The sequence below is a fragment of the Malania oleifera genome, chromosome 13 (genome assembly GCF_029873635.1).
Source record: "Malania oleifera isolate guangnan ecotype guangnan chromosome 13, ASM2987363v1, whole genome shotgun sequence".
In the NCBI taxonomy this organism is placed as follows: Eukaryota; Viridiplantae; Streptophyta; class Magnoliopsida; order Santalales; family Ximeniaceae; genus Malania; species Malania oleifera.
Window position 1 is genome coordinate 19,080,734 of NC_080429.1, and position 18,059 is coordinate 19,098,792.

The 18,059-nt window shown below is 38.9% G+C and overlaps 1 non-coding gene across 1 annotated transcript; it reads left to right on the forward strand.

The window, feature by feature from the left end:
* The first annotated feature begins 3,181 nt into the window (after positions 1-3,181).
* On the forward strand, positions 3,182-3,289 carry LOC131147033 (small nucleolar RNA R71). Its single transcript, XR_009134564.1, has one exon. It is a non-coding gene; the product is annotated as a small nucleolar RNA R71 (small nucleolar RNA).
* Positions 3,290-18,059: the final 14,770 nt, after the last annotated feature.

Genomic DNA, 18,059 nt, shown 5'->3' on the forward strand with positions numbered 1-18,059 from the left:
ATATGAAAAGAATTATCCTACTCATGATCTAGAATTGGCTGTAGTGGTTCATGCACTAAAGATTTGGAGGCATTATCTGTACGGAGAAAGATATGAAATATTTTCAGATCATAAGAGTTTAAAGTACTTCTTCACGTAGAAGGAGTTGAACATGCAACAAAGAAGATGATTGGAACTCATCAAGGATTATGACTGTACTATCAACTACCATCCAGGTAAAGCTAATGTGGTGGCTGATGCTTTGAGCCGAAAATTAGAAGAAATAGCATAGTTAATAATAGTAAGTTAGCACCTGATCCAGATGGACTTGGAGAGGCTTGGCAGGGAATTAGTAGAGAGTGATCGCCAAGCATTTATTACCAACCTGGTGGTGCAGCCTACACTATATGAAAAGATTAAAGCTGCCTAGAAGAATGATGTAGAGTTGATGGAGTGGATAGAGAAGGTGCAGGACAGACAAGGAGAGGAGTTCAGTATTTCTGATGATGGAACTCTGAGGTTCCATACCAGGTTGTGTGTGCCTGCAGATGTGGATATCAAAAGGACCATCCTTGAGGAGGCTCTCAGATTTTTATATATGGTTCGTCCACACAACACTAAAATGTATAGGGATCTACGAGAGTATTTATGGTGGAGTGATATGAAGAGAGAAATTTCTGAGTTTGTGCAACAGTGTTTGACGTGCCAGCAAGTTAAAGTTAAGCACCAGAGGCCAGCGGGCCAGTTACAGCTACTTTACATCCCGGAGTGGAAATGGGATCACATTTCTATGGACTTTATGACGGGTTTACCGCCGGTACGACAAGGGCAGAATACTATTTGGGTAGTTATTGATAGACTGACAAAGACCGCTCACTTTATTCCTATTAAAATCAACTACTTGATGGACATACTGGCAGAAATATATATTCAAGAAATAGTTTGACCACATGGTGTGCCAGTGTCTATAGTATCAGACCAGGACCCACGTTTCACGTCACGATTTTAGAGGAGTTTGCTGGAGGCTTTGGGGTCTCAGTTGTTATTCAACACGGCATTTCATCCTCAGACGGATAGGCAGTCAGAGAGGATGATTCAGATATTAGAGTATATGCTATGGGCATGTGTGCTGGATTTTGGGGGGTAGTTAAACCCAATATTTTCCGCTGGCAAAGTTTGCATACAATAATAGCTATCAGACCATAATTGGCATGACACCTTATGAGGCGCTATATGGTAGGAGATGTTGCCTACACAAATTGATTATAGCGCACAAATTGCATGACACCTTAAATGACATATAAATGATGAAACTTGCATGAGTGATGTGCTTTGGAGGATGTGCATCGAATATGAACGAGCATGTGTGAAATTCAGTTATATTCTTGTATGTGAAACGGTATGCTTGTGTCGCATGTGCATTGATTTCATGATCACTGGAATTTGAAGTTGTAGGCACCACCCTGAGATTCATTCACATCATTTGCTAGAGACTAGAAAAATGTTAGTTGGGGGGTGTGATTACGCGCCAAAACTGCGTTGAGGTTGCCTGCACAAATTGAAGATATTCAGTTCTAAAGTCATATTTCCAAAAATCAATTTTAAAACACCACTCCTACAATTGATTATGGCATTAGAAGTTGCTAAAAATGGTCTTCCCAAAATCACAGGTGGTGAAGAATTTGAGTGGGATGACACTTTCATATCCAAAACCACAAAATCCACAGGGTAGTAAAATTTATCCACTTGGACTAAGACGTCCTCAATGATACCCTTAGGAATTTTTATGGATCTATCAGCAAGCTGTAAGATAATGGATGTGGTTTTCAATTAGCCTAGCCCCAATTGTTCATACACACTATAAGGTAGCAAATTAACCCCCGCACCTAAGTCTAGCAAGGCCTGCCCTATCTTAGAGTTTCCAATGACACATGAAATAGTAGGTGACCCAGGATCCTTGTACTTAGGTGGTGTGTGATTTTGAATAATAGCACTAACTTGCTCAGTGAGGAAGGCCTTTTTCTGCACATTTAGTTTGCGTTTTACAGTGCATAAATCCTTTAGAAATTTAGCATAAGCAGGAATTTGTTTTATAGCATCTAGAAGTGGAATGTTAATCCTAACTTGCTTAAAAATTTCCAAGATTTCAACATGCTGTTTATCCTTGTGCAAAGAAACCAAACGTTGTGGAAACGGTGCAGGTATGGAACATGCATCATTATGTGAATTTAAAGTGTTCGACTCACCACTATCAAGAGAAGGATTAGCATTTTTACCTGAACTTCCTGCACCATGGGCAGGGTCACCCAAAACCTTACCATTCCTCAAAGTTGTAATAGCTTTCACTGATTTCACATTGCTCCGTTCACCTGAATGCTGAGATGATCGACTGTGCCCTTGTGGATTGGGCTGGGGTTGAGCTGGAAACTTTCCTTTCTTCTGGTTACTCTAAGTGCTGGTTACTTTAGTGAGAGTCCCTCTGATGTCATTGATGGCCTGGGAGTTTTGGTTGTTGATCGTGCTCTGACTCTGCATAAACTGTTGCAAGCTAACAGTTAGCTGTTGTATGGAGTCTTCCACTCCTCTTCTTTGCATTTGGGGGGGCTGATTTGGAAAATGAGGTGGCCCCAAGCCTTGGCTAGCGGCTGCATAAGGATTATACTGACTTGGTCCCTGCATAGATGGCCCCACTTGGTCATTTTTCCAACTGAGATTTGGATGATTTCTCCAACCTGCATTATATGTATTAGAATAAGGTCCAGAAGAATTCTTAAAAACCATATGCACTGGGTTAGATTGATCAAGAAAAACTTCCTTAAAAGCAAGAATAGTTGGACATGCATCAATCACATGCCCTAGATCCTCACATATGCTGCATTTTTTAGAAGATGATGGTAAAACGTGCATTTCATTTACCTTCTTAAGTTCAATGGACTCTAACATCAATGCAAACCTAGCATTCAAATCATCAACTTCTTTCAATTGATACTTACCACCCCCACCAATGCATTTTTGCTTTTTAGATCTATCATACACATCAGAGACATCCCAATATTAGGCATTTTCAGCCAAGTAATCAAAATAATCAAAAGCTTCTTCTGGCCCTTTATTGAAAAACTCACCATTGCACATTGTTTCTACAAATTGCCTCATCTTTGGTTGCAATCCCTCATAGTAAAAACTGATGACCCTCCAATTTTCGTACCCATGGTGAGGACATGCATTTAAGAGATCTTTGAAACGTTCCCAACACTGATAAAATGTCTCCACATCCTTTTGGCAAAAATTCATGATTTGTCTTTTCAAAGCATTAGTTCTTTGCATGGGAAAAAATTTCTTTAAAAACTCCGTTTGCATTTCTTGCCAAGTCCCAATGGATCTTGGTCTTAAGGAATTCAACCAGGTTTTTGCTTTGTCTTTTAAAGAAAATGGGAACAATTTCAATCTTATTACCTCCTTAGTGCATGTTCTATCCATGAATGTGGAACAAACTTCTTCAAACTCTTTAATATGCAAATATGGGTTTTCATATTCAATGCCATGAAAATGAGGTAACAATGGAATCATCCTAGGTTTAAAATTAAAAGCATTTGCATTCAAAGGTAGAATAATGCAGGATGGGGTGCTGGTCCTAACAGGTTGCAAATATTCTCTGAGTGTCCTATTAGGGTTCTCCATATCATGAGGTTCATTTTCAGCCATGATGTTACGCATGTCAGGTGGTGATTCAAGTGAAACAGGTTCACTCAATGATGAGATGGATGAGTCTGTCTTGACTAGTCTAAATGTGTTATCTCTAGCCCAACCAGTCATACAACTCGGTATAAACGCAATAAAAGCAAACAGGTCAAAGGAGAGGAAGTAGATATCACCCAGGCTGTGAAGACGTTCACAGCTCTAAAACACCTCTCTGAAATCTGAGAAACACTTTGATGACACCAATTAATCCCCGGCAACGGCGCCAAAAACTTGACTTGTTCTGAGTTGTGCTTCCAAGTGCAGAAGTGTCAAGTTGTATCATGGATGAGTCCAGGATCGTATTCCACAGGGACCACTGAGTATCAAAGTATTTATGCAAGTTTAGTGAAATCCTGTTGCTGAAAAATGGGATTTGAAAATCTTTTTGGTCTTTCACGATTTTGAAAATAGTAAACAAAGTGAGAGAAGCATGAGTAAACTATCAAAATGAAACTGAAATTTTATCAATTTTCCAAAAATGTAAATCTAATAACGCAACCGAAACTAAACAATTTTACCAAACACTCGGGTTACGGGTTCAACATCTGTTTGCTTCCACCGTTTACTAATTTCCTAGGCCTTACTCCTCTTCTTGTTAATCCAATCAAGGCATTAATAAGATGAACTTTTATCACTAAAAATCGAGTAAATTGGCCACATCCAAACGGAAGAAAATAAAAACTCTCATTAAGCATCAACCGAATTTTATGTAAAAATTAGTTGATTAAAATCTTAGATTAAATCAAGATTTTAATGTGCCTATCGTAAACAACAAAACAAGAAATAAGAGCTAGCGATTAATCAATGATACCTTAAATTTTCGGGTTCAACCAAATAAAAGTTTATCAATAATTTCTTAGGAGAACTAATAAACCATGGAAAACAAACGACATTGACCCACAACCCGAGTTACCGAACTTAGCCACTCATGCTAACAATACACACTTTTCAGGTTAAATTAATTCCATGGTGGCTCATTGCATCAATAAAACGAAAGACATCAAAATAAAACAAACCTAACACTTAAAGATACCGAAACATGAGAAAAATACGAACTTTAATCGAACCAATCCTAATCTAAATTGAATTTCAAAAGAAAGAAAAAAAATTAAAACTTGGAAAACTTCAAAACTAAACAATATTTTTTTCTGTCTTTTTTTTCGAACCGAACTTAATTTAAAGGACTAATTAAAACCACCAATAACTAGTATAATGGAAAAAAAAATTCAACAAGAGTTAAATGCTTAACAATATTCAATCTTAAAAGAAATTTCAAATAAACTAAAAAAAATCTGAACTTTATGCAATATTTAAAGTCTTAACAAAAATAAATAAATAATTAAAAGAAAGAAGGGAAAAGAGAGAGCAGGGAAGGACGGCCATGGCAGGCCGTGAGAAATAGAGGAGAGGGCTACTGTTGCTGCTGTGCTCTGCTAGCTGAGAGGGCTGTTGATCCTAGGCTGGCCGAGGATCAGAGAGGAGCAGCTCTCAAGTTGTTGCTGCTACTGTGCTCTGCTGGCTGTGTAGAGGGCTGCCCGACTTCTGGTGTGGTGTGCTCGATGGTCTATCCAGAACAGCTGCAACGGAGGAACTTAGCTAGCAGGATGGTGGAGTGGAGTTGCTGTGGTCGGCTATGGTTCACGGTGGCTGCAGGTGGTGTCTCACGGGAGAGAAGACATAGGGAGAGGGAGAGGTTGCAAGGAAGCTGAGAGAGTAAAAAAGAACGAGAAGGGGAAAAACAGAGAGACGAAAAAAATGAAGGAGCAAAGGAGAAGAGGGAGCAGAGATTGGTGTGCTGGAGACACGCTCAAAAAAAAAAAGGGAATAGGAGAATTTAAAGGGGAAAAAGAATACCTAGACCCGACTAACCCAAACCGACCCGGCCATGCATGGCCGGGTCACATCAAAACAAATATATATATATATATATATATTTATATATTTTCATTTTTTGTTCTTCACGAACATGGTCTGTTTTGACCTTCCTGGAGCCCGTTTCTCACAAAACTCAAAAGATAAAAGTTGTAGATAATCCTTTCCTCTTTCTCTAAAAATTTGAATCCTCTAAATTGAAGCTTGGATGAAAAAGTTATACACAAAATACGAACAGGTGTCGATATTGGCTCCCGGGACTTTTCCTATGACAAAAAATTATCAAAAATTTATAAATTGTGCAATGAAACTCAAGAATACTAAATTCGACACTTTTTTAAAATATTAGACATAATTGGATATTTAATTAAAAATATAAGCCGTAAAACCCGGGTTAAAGTGCCTAATTACGCAGTTTTGACGCGTAATCATTTGTGTATTAACTTGGAGAGTTGTTTTACACTTAGCCTACTATTAATCAAACAAACCTATAACAGTTGTCAATCATCATTTTTCATGAATCATATTACCAAGAAACTACTCCAATACCCCCTCAAATTTTACATATTTTCAAATAATAACTCTTCACAACAAGAATAAATGTGTAATAATATATTTTACAAATTAACTTTCACTCTTTCAAACAGCCCATCTCCTTCTTCTTTTTCCCTGATTCAACTGTCACTTTTTTCCCCCAGTTTCCAATCTTCTCAATGTTCAGGGTGTTTCAAATGATAAACTAATTTCTAATTTGAATGTCTACAATATTCCCACCATTCCTCAACTCCTCTAAAAAAATATAAAAGTCATAAACTAATTTTAATATTGAATTCCTGAAATATCTTCACAATTTCTCATCTTTTCTAAATATAGAGACATTTGAAACTCATAGAGTGCACACGTAATGCTTGACCATGGCTAGTGTGTGTGTACACTCTTATGAATTCCTAAATAAGCATATCTGAGTTCATACTGAATGTATATGAGCACTGGCTTGTTGATCTCTTTTATTTTTTTATAGCAAATGAAATTTCATTATCAGGGAAAGAATTTACAAGGGAGAATAAGATATTTCCCATTAGAAATTTGGGATAAAATAGAAAAAGAAAAAAAAAAGAACTAAGAACAACAAAAAGAGAAAAAAATCAAACCAACAAGTTAATAAGATATTTTCCAATAAAAATTTGGGACAAAACGGAAAAAAGAACTAAAAACAACAAAAAGAGAAAAAAAAAATCAAACCAGCAAGTTCCTCCAGTCTCTTTGTAAATCCAAAATACTAGCACCCCTAAAAATTTCAAACCCAAGACACCATAAAGAATACATACACAGAATCTTTTCCCACACTAGTGTCCAGTTTGACTTCTTTCCAGAAATTATCTGTGCATTACGCTCTAGCCATAAACCCCACAAGACTACAAAGATGTCACACTTCCACAAAGCTGCTCCATCCTTCTTTCTTCCAAAACCTGCAAAGGAAATGGCTAACAAATCTTCCACCAAAGGAGGACAAACCCAACTCTTTTCCATGAAACCGAATAGTTTGTTCCAAATCCTCCAAGAAAATTCGCAATGCAAAAGAAGATGGGATGTTGTCTTGGAATTCCTAACAGAGCATGCAAGCATCTGGAGAGAGAGCCCTCAAAGGTCACCTTATCTGCACCAAGTTATTGGTATTAATCATGGATCATGGCCGTTGGTGGCAGACGGCGACGGCAGTGGCCGTGGGTCGTGGGATGTGGTTACGTAGATAGTTTGAACTTTGAAAATTAAAACAATAGAAATTATGAAGGCGAAACCCTAAGATTTGAGAATTGAGAGGGGCTGCTTCTTGAATCTTTCTTGTGGCCATGTGGGCTACTGGCCATAGGCTGTGAAGACCTAGCATAAATAATGGGTCGTGTGGGCACTGCCGGGCCGCCGGTGCACTAGGCTTTCCATACTTGGGCAGTGGGCGGTGGGCACTTTACTTGGGCTAGGTTAATTAGTAATGAGTTTTTAAGTGGTTTGGCGGATATCCGCTGGATAAAACCAACCCGACCCGCTAAAGAGGCGAATATGAAAATTGAAAACCATATTTGACTCATTTAGCAAGTGATTGATTATGAATCGATTAAAACGGGTCGGATGTGGGTCGGATTAATGAATTTGTATCCATTTTGTCATGTCTAAAGATAGGTAAAGGGATAAATTAAGTCAACATTTTCAATGTAATTATTATGAATTAAACAATATTTATTTTTAGGAAAATATGTACGATATAGAATTATGTTTGGGAATACTACTGTTGAATAGGGAAGTGATTTTAACACATTTTATATGGAAATGTGATTTCAGAATTAATTATAAGTTTATAAGGTTATGTATATTTGTGTGATATGAGTACAATATTTTCATGAAAATTATGCAATGTTGAAATATTACGAGTTTTCCCAAATAAGTATGTTATAGTAGTTTTGGAGGAAAACCCTAAAAATAGTACAAGAACTATGGTTTTAAAAGTATGTTGAAAAGTATAAGAAATTATGTTTATTATGTTATGAAATAAGCCGGCCTAAATGCCGTAAATATTATGTTATGAATTATGCTGGCGTAAATGTCGTGATTCTTATGTTATGAGTTATGCCAACACAAATGTCATGAACATTGCATTATGAATTATGTCGGCATTGATGTCATGATTACGTATGATATGCAAGAAATTATGAAATATGTTTACGTCAGATATTACTCTGAATTACGAAATAGTTATGTTTAAATATGAAATGTATTATATGTTATCAGAACTTGGATAGCTTAGTTCAGTTTTATGAAGTACGGTACCGTACCTATATGTTTATGATTATGATTATGTTAGTGCTACCACACATCTTATGTAGATTGTGGGAGATAGCAGTCAATGTCGCTTTATGGGAGTGTCGTAGTTCCCCTGGTAGACCGACACAGGTGGAACAAGTCCATCGTGCCTACAAACTTATGTTTAACTTAGCATGGTTAGCCAGCCATTGTTAGGTCCCGCCTTCGGACCGCACAACCCTGTCATGTGGGGGGTAAGACATGACGATAGCTAACTATCTATCCTGGGTAATAAGTTATGTATAATATGGTTATATATATGATGATTTCTCAGTACAGAAATTTAGTATGATACACTATGTTATGATAAACCATGTTTTAATGCAATATGATACAATTGTTATACCAGTTATGAATTATGTATTGTGTATATGTATACCACGAAAAATACTCATGTTGCTACACACTGATATTAATGTGTCTCCCTTACTGAGAGGTGTCTCACCCCAGCATTACAAACATTTCAAGAAATCCAGGTAGGAGGCCAGATAGATCCCCGCAGCAGTAGAAGAGGACTGGACTACCCTATCTATAGGGTAAGTGGATGAGTAGGTTTAGATGGATTTTTGGGTTGAGACCCTAGGAGTACTTTTTGGTCTTTTGTGGATGACTATGTGTATATGTATGTGACAGATTTAATAGAACTCTGGTATGGTTTCTAATGTTTTATGGTATGTATGTAATTTATGTTTCTCGCTACTTAGGTATCAGAGTTTTATGACAGATATATCCCTGGTACCCATGGGTCTAGGTTGACTATAACTATGACAGTTTAACTGAATATTATGTATGTTATTATGGAAAAAAAATATATGAAAAAATAGGCAGGTCGTTACAGAGGAGCTGTGACGAACGGCAATGACGAGGGGCTGGGGTTGCGATGGAGAAAGGAGGATCGAGAGGGGAGAGGGGAAGGAGGGAGATTGGGGGAAACCTGGGTAAAGTGTGAAATAAAAGAACTAGTAGTGGCGGTTCTCTAAACCGTCACTACTACTATGAAATGATTTTTTTTTTTTTAAATGAAAGAACTAAACCGTCACTAATAAGAGACTAATAGTGACAAATGTGCAAAATCGTCAATAATGCTATGAAATAATTTTTTAAAATAAAAGAACTAGTAGTAACGGTTCTCTAAACCGTCACTAATAAGGGACTAATAGTGACGAATGTGCAAAACCGTCACTAATGCTGTAAAATAGTTTTTTTTTTTTATCTTTTTTAAATAAAAGAACTATTAGTGACAATTTTCTTAACCATCACTAATAAGATATTAATAGTGACGAATGTGCAAAACTGTTACTAATGCGTGAAATAAATTTTTTTATTTTTTTTTAAATAAAAGAACTAGTAGTGATGGTTCCCTAAACCATCACTAATAAGGGATTAATAGTGACGAATGTGCAAAACCGTCACTAATGCTATGAAATAATTTTTTTTATTTTTTTAAATAAAAGAACTATTAATGACGATTCTCTAAACCGTCACTAATAAGGAATTAATAGTGACGAAAGTGCAAAACCATCACTAATGCTGTGAAATAGTTTTTTTTTTAAATAAAAAGACTATTAGTCACGGTTCTCTAAACCGTCACTAATAAGTGACTAATAGTGACGAAACTCCAAAACCGTCACTAGTACTGTAAAAAAAATTTATTTATTAATACAATAATACTAGTGACTGTTTATTAACCGTCATTAATAAGTTCCTTTTAGTGACACATTGAAATCGTCACTAATATCTCAAAAATCGTCGTTAATATTTTTTCATGATAGTTTTTACTCAAAAAGTGGTTTCCCGCGCTTGTTTGAACGCGGGAAATTGGTTTTTAGTGACGGAAATATTAGTGAAGGATGAAATTTCGTCACTAAAAGTGCAGTATTAGTAACGGATTGAATTTCGTCACTAATACTGCACTTTTAGTGACGAAATTTCATCATTCACTAATACCTCCGTCACTAAAAACCAATTTTCTTGTTGTGAGGGAACTTTATAATCCTTCTGTGCATGTAGGGTTAGCATATATACAATGTTGTAACCCTGATTTTGACAGATACTGAATTTCAGCCGCCGCTTACTCCTGTGAACATAGGCATTCTGTCGAACCACGTTAATTCTTGTGTCGTGATTCTTATTTGTACGACTATGTTTCCATATTATTCATCATTAGTTATTGCATTGTACGATCCGGTTCCGCACACATTAATTTGCACAACATTTTGCTCTTATGATATTTGTAGTGAAGCTGCCAAGAAATGTCTAATATCCTTGGCATAGAAGAAGGCACTCTTCCAGTCAATTTTGGGTCTCCCTTTGCTAACAAAAGGATTGAATAAGATGGATTGTGAGATTCTAGTTGTGAAAATTTCAGCTAGAATATATTCTTGGTCACATAAATTCTTATTCTTTGCTGGTAGACTGCAATTAATCAAATCTACTCTTCAGCGTATTCAAGCTTATTGGGTTGCAATATTTTTTTTCTTCCAAGCTCAGTGATAATTCAAAATCTAGATAGATGCTTCAAGGCTTTTCTTGGATAGGGCAATGACTGGAATTCAATGGAAAGTAAAGTTAAATGGCAAGATATATGTTGTTCAGAGGCTAAGGTGGACTTAACTTGAAATCTTTATTTGATTGGAAGCAAGTTACAATTATAGAGTTCTTATGGTACATAGTTTCTTCAGAGGACTTTTTGCAGGTCATATGAACAGACTTACAAGCTAAACAGGAATAGTATGCGGGCAATCAAGCCAAATGTAAAACAGTTCAAGCACTTGGAAAAAAATTCTAGAGGTCATAAATTTAGCAAACAACTGGTTCAAAATAAAGATTGGAAATATGGGAAAAGCTTTCTATTTTTATGACAACTTGATGCCTTTATCTCCTCTTCTCTTGTCAACTTAAATGATCGTTTGCCATTTTGAATTGGGTATTTCAAGTAATGCAAAGGTTGCTGAATTCCATAAGAATGGAAGATGGAACAGGCTGAGGAGATTCTCTTATAATGCTGAATAGATGAAGAATAATCTTCTTAGATTACCATTTTATCTAAAAGTTTAAGCTAACAGCCAACAATATATATCAAGCTTAACACTCCCTCGCACGTGGAGAGATAAACAAATGACAAATAAAGTTTCAGAATAAAGACGGACGACAAAATTAGAACCCAAGATCTCTTGGTAACCAAAGCTCTGATATTATGTTAGATTGCCACTTTACCTAAAAGTTTAAGTTGTTAAGTTGTGGACCAACAATGTATATCAAGTTTTAACATATGCAATTCAATATTTGATGGAGAAGATAAATGTATTCGGATTCACAGTTCCACAGAGAATTTCAAGACACCATGACTATTTCCTCTAATTAATACTTCTAGTTGTACCCTTTTAGAAAGACCTTTGGCCAGGGATATCCAAAACATTTTTCCTTTATCAATTTTTTGATGGATCCATACCCAGTCAACAGAAGGCTGCTGCTCTCCTTCAATATCTACGGCGCCGGCTGCCCTGCTCCGTCAACATTTCCGGCTCCACCTGCTTTGCCGGAAATGTTGACATTTCCGGCCGCCCATTGTTGAATTTTTTGCTCCCGCTTGTGTGTATATATACATGTGTGTGTGGTGTTGTAAATCAGAGTGCAGAGTGTGCAGAGTGCAGTGCAGTAAGAGATAAGAGAGAGTTGAGTGAGTGCTGAGGGAATCCTCCTCCTCCTCTCTGTTTATTTTTCCCAGCAAATAATAATCCCTCGCTCCCGTGGACGTAGGCCGGAATTTGGCCGAACCACGTAACTCCTGTGTCAATTTTGTGTGTGTGCTTGTTTACTCATCTTATTCATCAATTGATTGATCGGTAAAACCCAACAAAGTGGTATCAGAGCGTCCAGGTACGCCGGAGTTCACCAAACAGAGGTGAACAGAGGAGAAATTCTATTTTCTCCCAGTTTTTGAAGTTGCTCAAAATCCCAAATTGAGCCTTCCATTGTGCAATTCAGCTCGAGACGATTCCAACGGTGTAAACCAAGCCTCAAACGGACACCAGGGTAAGCCCCACGCGCCCCCACGCGCCGGCGAAGACTTCGGGACGGCGACACGCGCCTGCACGCGTCTTCCTCGCCCGATTGGCGAGATCCGACCCGCGTGCCCGACCCGTAACCCGGCACAGTGAACCGCGACCCGGATCCACGACCGCGACCCGGATCCGTGCTCGAGATCCGACCCGCCTCCAACCCTCTCCCAGACGCCGCGTCAGCGTCCACGTCAGCGGCCGCGTCAACGCCCAGTCAGCAACCGGTCAAACGCCACGTCAGCACCCGTTGACCAATTTTGACCAAAGTTTGACCAGGCCTTTCAAGGCCATTTCAGGTCCGTTTTTCGAACAACTTAAGTCATTTCCAGGGTTTTTGACCGTTCCGGACGCAACCGTATATTCGGTTTCTTGAGATTCTGCCCCAATTTTTCTGTACAAGCAAGTTAGTGCTTAAAATCAATGGAGGAATCAGACTCGGGTACTATGATCAAGCTCACAGCCTCCAATTACACTCTGTGGAGGTCTCGGATGGAGGATCTCCTTAATTGTAAGGATCTGGCAGACCCTTTGGATTATAAAGGTATGAAACCAGATTCCATCAAAGATGACGATTGGAGAAGAATGAATAGAAAGACCATTGGTCAAATCAGACAATGGATTGACCACAAGGTATATCATCATGTCGCACAAGAGACTGATGCTTATAGCCTTTGGGAGAAGCTGGAAAACATGTACCAGGCCAAGACTGCCCGCAACAAAGCCATGTTAATGAGACGGCTTGTTAATCTGAAGTTAAAAGGCGGGACCTCTATAGCTGAACATACTAGTGAGTTCCAAAATTTAGTAAATCAGCTTTCATCAGTAAAGATGGATCTTGGCGATGAAGCAGAAGCATTGTTGCTTCTTAGCTCCTTACCAGATAGCTGGGAGACATTGGTCATCACTCTCAGCAATTCAGCTCCTGACGGCAAACTTACCATGGCGATGGTAAAAGATGCTTTATTCAACGAAGAAGCCAGGAGAAAAGAAACAGGTGCAGAACAGTCACAGGCCTTTGTTACTGAAACCAGAGGCCGACCTCAAGAAAGTACCAGTACCAGAAGTCGAGGTAGAGGTAGAGGCAGAAGCAAATCTAGAGGAAGATCCCAGGATCGCAGCAGATTCAATGATGGTAAAAGTTGGCAGAGAGGGAAAATCTCGTGCTACTATTGTGGCATTGAAGGCCATATGAAGAAAGATTGTCGAAAATTTCGACGGGATCATGGTCAAAGCCACCAGCAACAAAAGAAGGAGGAAGGTGAGAACTCGGTCACCTTAACTCAAGATATATCAGTTTTCTCTATTGATGAAGATGCATGCTGTCATATTGGGAACCACGACACTGAATGGGTGGTAGACACAGCAGCCTCCTACCATGCCACTCCTCACAAAGAATTCTTCACGATGTATAAATCTGGAGATTTTGGTACAGTAAAGATGGGGAACACTAGTTCTTCTCAGATCGTGGGAATCGGAGATGTGCAGATTGTAACCAATATTGGTTGCACCATAACATTAAAGGATGTGCGACATGTCCCAGACCTTCGGCTAAACCTTATTTCTGGGGCAGCCCTTGATAAACAGGGCTATGAAAGCTACTTCGGGAAAGGTACTTGGAAATTATCAAAAGGTAATTTGACAATAGCACGAGGACGCATTTGCTGCACATTGTACAAAACGCAGGTGAAGATTTGTACTGATGCCATCAATGCAGTGGAAGATGAAGCATCACCAAACCTATGGCACAAGAGACTCGGACACGTAGGAGAAAAAGGACTCCTTACACTGGCGAAGAAGGCATTTATAAAAATCACAAAAGGTATTGCCTTAAACCCATGTGATCACTGCTTATTTGGGAAACAGCATAGAGTTTCATTTAGTTCCTCTATGAAGAGAAGGTCAAAGCCATTGAGTTTGGTACATTCTGATGTATGCGGACCCATTGAAGTAGAATCAATCGGCGGCAATAGGTATTTTGTTACCTTTATTGACGACGCTTCAAAGAAAGTGTGGGTATATTTTCTGAAAACAAAGGACCAGGTTTTTAAATATTTCAAGGAATTTCATGCTATGGTGGAGAGGCAAACAGGGAAGAAATTGAAGTGCCTCCGGACAGACAATGGAGGCGAATATACTTCCAACGAGTTCAAAGCATACTGTACTGAACGTGGTATTAGGCATGAAAAGACGGTCCCACGTACCCCACAACATAATGGTGTAGCTGAGAGAATGAATCGGACCATTATGGAAAGAGTTAGAAGCATGCTCAGTATGGCTAAATTACCTAAGCCATTCTGGGGGGAAGCTGTTCGTGCCGCATGTTACCTTATTAACAGATCACCGTCAGCACCACTTAACTTTGGAATTCCAGAGAAAGAATGGACCAGAAGAAAAGTTTCTTACACTCATCTAAGAGTGTTTGGGTGCAAAGCTTTTGCATATATATCTAATGAGCAGAGGCAAAAGCTCGACGCGAAGTCCATTCCATGTATCTTTATTGGCTATGGAGATGGTGAATTCGGCTACAGATTATGGGATCCAGAGAGGAAGCAGGTCATCAAATCGAGAGATGTGGTTTTCCATGAAAACCAGGTGTTTGAGGACTTTGAACCACAAACAAAGTCTAACCAGCCTAGTTACGGTGCTCCTGTCATTGTAACAGATCCTACACTATCATATTCTCCCACAAACCATGGAGAATTGCAGGATGATCCTTTGGAAACAGATGTAGAAGGTGTTGAGCAGGGGGAGCAACAACCCCCTTCACCAGAAATTGCAGAATCATCACAGCAGTCAGATGATGAGGTATATCCTCCTCCAGAAGAAGCTGAGCCCAGAAGATCTGAAAGAGGTCGTATTCTGATTCCGTCGAGAAGATATCCAGAATCAGAATATCTTTTACTCACTGATGAGGGGGAGCCAGAAAGTTTCCAAGAGGTCCAATCTCATACCGACAAAGCCAAATGGATAGAAGCTATGAAAGCAGAGGTGAATTCTTTACATAAGAATCAAACGTATGAGCTGGTAAGACTTCCCAAAGGGAAGAGAGCACTAAGGAACAAATGGGTGTTCAAGCTTAAGAAAGATGGCAGTGGAAAAATTGTGACGCATAAAGCCAGATTGGTCGTCAAAGGTTTCGAACAGAAGAAAGGTGTTGACTTTGACGAGATATTTTCGCCAGTAGTGAAAATGACAACAATTCGAGTCATACTCGGATTAGTAGCCAAGATGAATCTAGAGCTTGAACAAATGGATGTGAAGACAGCCTTCTTACATGGTGACTTGGAAGAAGACATCTACATGGAGCAACCAGAAGGATTTGAAGTTCCAGGGAAAGAACATCAAGTCTGCAGGTTGAAGAAAAGTCTCTACGGTCTTAAGCAAGCACCGAGACAGTGGTATAGAAAATTTGATTCTTTCATGGTGAGTCACGGATACAAGAGGACTGCAGCAGATCAGTGTGCATATGTTCAGATATTTCCTGATGGTAATCTTGTCATCCTACTACTCTATGTTGATGATATGTTGATCATTGGTCAGGATACAAGAAAGATCAACAAGCTAAAGATGGAGTTGTCTAAATCTTTTGAAATGAAGGACTTAGGCCCAGCTCAGCAGATCCTAGGCATCAGGATCAGTCGCGACAGGAAAGCCAGAAAGCTATGGTTATCACAGGAGAAGTATATTGAACGGGTAATTAAAAAGTTCAACATGGAAAGTGCCAAGCCAGTAAATACTCCACTGGCTAATCATTTCAAGCTAAGCAAGAAGTTGTCTCACTCATCAAGGGAAGAAATGTCAATAGTCCCATACTCATCAGCAGTTGGAAGCTTGATGTACGCAATGGTATGTACGAGACCAGACATTGCCCACGCTGTAGGTGTTGTGAGCAGGTTTCTTTCCAATCCAGGGAAAGACCATTGGGAAGCTGTGAAATGGGTTCTCAAGTACTTGAAAGGTACATCGGGATTGTGCTTATGTTTCGGGGAAGCTGAACCAATCTTGGAGGGTTACACTGATGCAGACATGGCTGGTGATCTTGATGGAAGAAAGTCCACATCAGGTTTTTTGTTCACCTTTGCAGGGGGAGCTGTATCATGGCAGTCAAAATTGCAAAAGTGTGTTGCCCTATCCACAACAGAAGCAGAATATATTGCCGCAGCGGAAGCTGGGAAGGAGATGTTGTGGTTAAAGAGGTTTCTTCAAGAGTTAGGTGTCAAACAGGAAGAATACAAGGTACATTGTGATAGTCAGAGTGCACTGGACTTGAGCAAGAATTCAATGTACCATTCCCGAACAAAACACATTGACATTCGCTATCACTGGATACGCGAAGTGATGGAACAACAACTGTTGAAGTTAGTCAAAATTCATACTAAAGAAAATCCGGCAGATATGTTAACAAAGGGAGTAACCTATGAGAAGCTCCAGCTATGTAGGGATATAGCTGGGATGGATGTCAATTGAAGATTAACATATTATTCTCCTCCTATGGGTATGGAGGGGGAGAATTGATGGATCCATACCCAGTCAACAGAAGGCTGCTGCTCTCCTTCAATATCTACGGCGCCGGCTGCCCTGCTCCGTCAACATTTCCGGCTCCACCTGCTTTGCCGGAAATGTTGACATTTCCGGCCGCCCATTGTTGAATTTTTTGCTCCCGCTTGTGTGTATATATACATGTGTGTGTGGTGTTGTAAATCAGAGTGCAGAGTGTGCAGAGTGCAGTGCAGTAAGAGATAAGAGAGAGTTGAGTGAGTGCTGAGGGAATCCTCCTCCTCCTCTCTGTTTATTTTTCCCAGCAAATAATAATCCCTCGCTCCCGTGGACGTAGGCCGGAATTTGGCCGAACCACGTAACTCCTGTGTCAATTTTGTGTGTGTGCTTGTTTACTCATCTTATTCATCAATTGATTGATCGGTAAAACCCAACATTTTTTTCATGATTTATGCATAGGATAGCTATTAGAAAACGAAAAAGAAGGGAGAAAAGGAGGGTCTAATAAAAATTAATAAAATGCGAAGAAAAAATAGATATGCGTTATACGTTAAATCGCAACACAATCATATGCAAATGTGCTTCCGCACCGTCCCAAAAGAAGGACCCTAATCAAGATAGGGTTTATGCAAATTCTTGTAGGATGACGTACCCATAAATTTTATGTCTTATTCATTACCGTTATTTACTCATGATAAACCTTAATTTTTCTCTCCTCGACTTATCCCTGTAAAGACGGGAGCCGGGTTTGAAGCTTCGATTCCATTTTTCAAAACTTCTCTTGTAAAGTTGGGATTAATTAACACGGCTAAAGATGAAATCAAAAGGATTGTATAAAATATGAAAAAAGAAAAGAATGATGTAATAAAGAGAGCATGTGCTTGATCTATGAAGCAAAAGGAAGAATTAAAGTCAAAAAACTTAGTTTTGTTGAGGAGAAATTCTGCAGAGGGCATGTTCTGCTCTTTTAGAGAAAAAAAAAAGGTTCAGATTTTCACATAAAAGTAATTAAGAAAGAAAATTTAAAATAAAGCTTAAAGATTTCTTTTCTTTAGA